Below are 484 nucleotides of genomic sequence, written 5' to 3' on the forward strand. Positions count from 1 at the left end.
GGTACACCTAGGCTACATAGTGAGTTCAGGCCCAACTATACAAGGAGACCTTGCTCCAAAACACGAGAAATATTATTTCCTTCCTTATTCTAGGCTTTTTTTTTTTGGTTGGAAATTGACTGTTAAATTTCACATTTAAAGTTTCTGTTAGATATTGAAAAAAGTGAAAATCTGTATTATAAGGCACAAAAATTCTGCCCAGGACTTTAGAAGCTTAGAATGGGCAAGACCTCATAGGTGGATGAAAAGTGAATTTTAGAAATTAAAAAAAATCAAGATCCTCTCGTCCCCCTCCTATTAAGAATGGACCTTCCCTTGCCACGCGTGGTGGCGCATGCCTGTAATCCCAGCACTCAGGAGGCTGAGGCATGAGGATCGCTGTGAGTTCAAGAGCAGCCTGGGCTACATAGTGAGTTCGAGGCAGGTCAGTCTCACCTACATAGTGAGACCCTGTCTCAAAAAAAAAAAAAAAAAAAAAAAAAAA

Source organism: Fukomys damarensis, unplaced genomic scaffold (assembly GCF_012274545.1).
Source record: "Fukomys damarensis isolate Sample0158 unplaced genomic scaffold, DMR_v1.0_HiC HiC_scaffold_23, whole genome shotgun sequence".
NCBI lineage: Eukaryota > Metazoa > Chordata > Mammalia > Rodentia > Bathyergidae > Fukomys > Fukomys damarensis.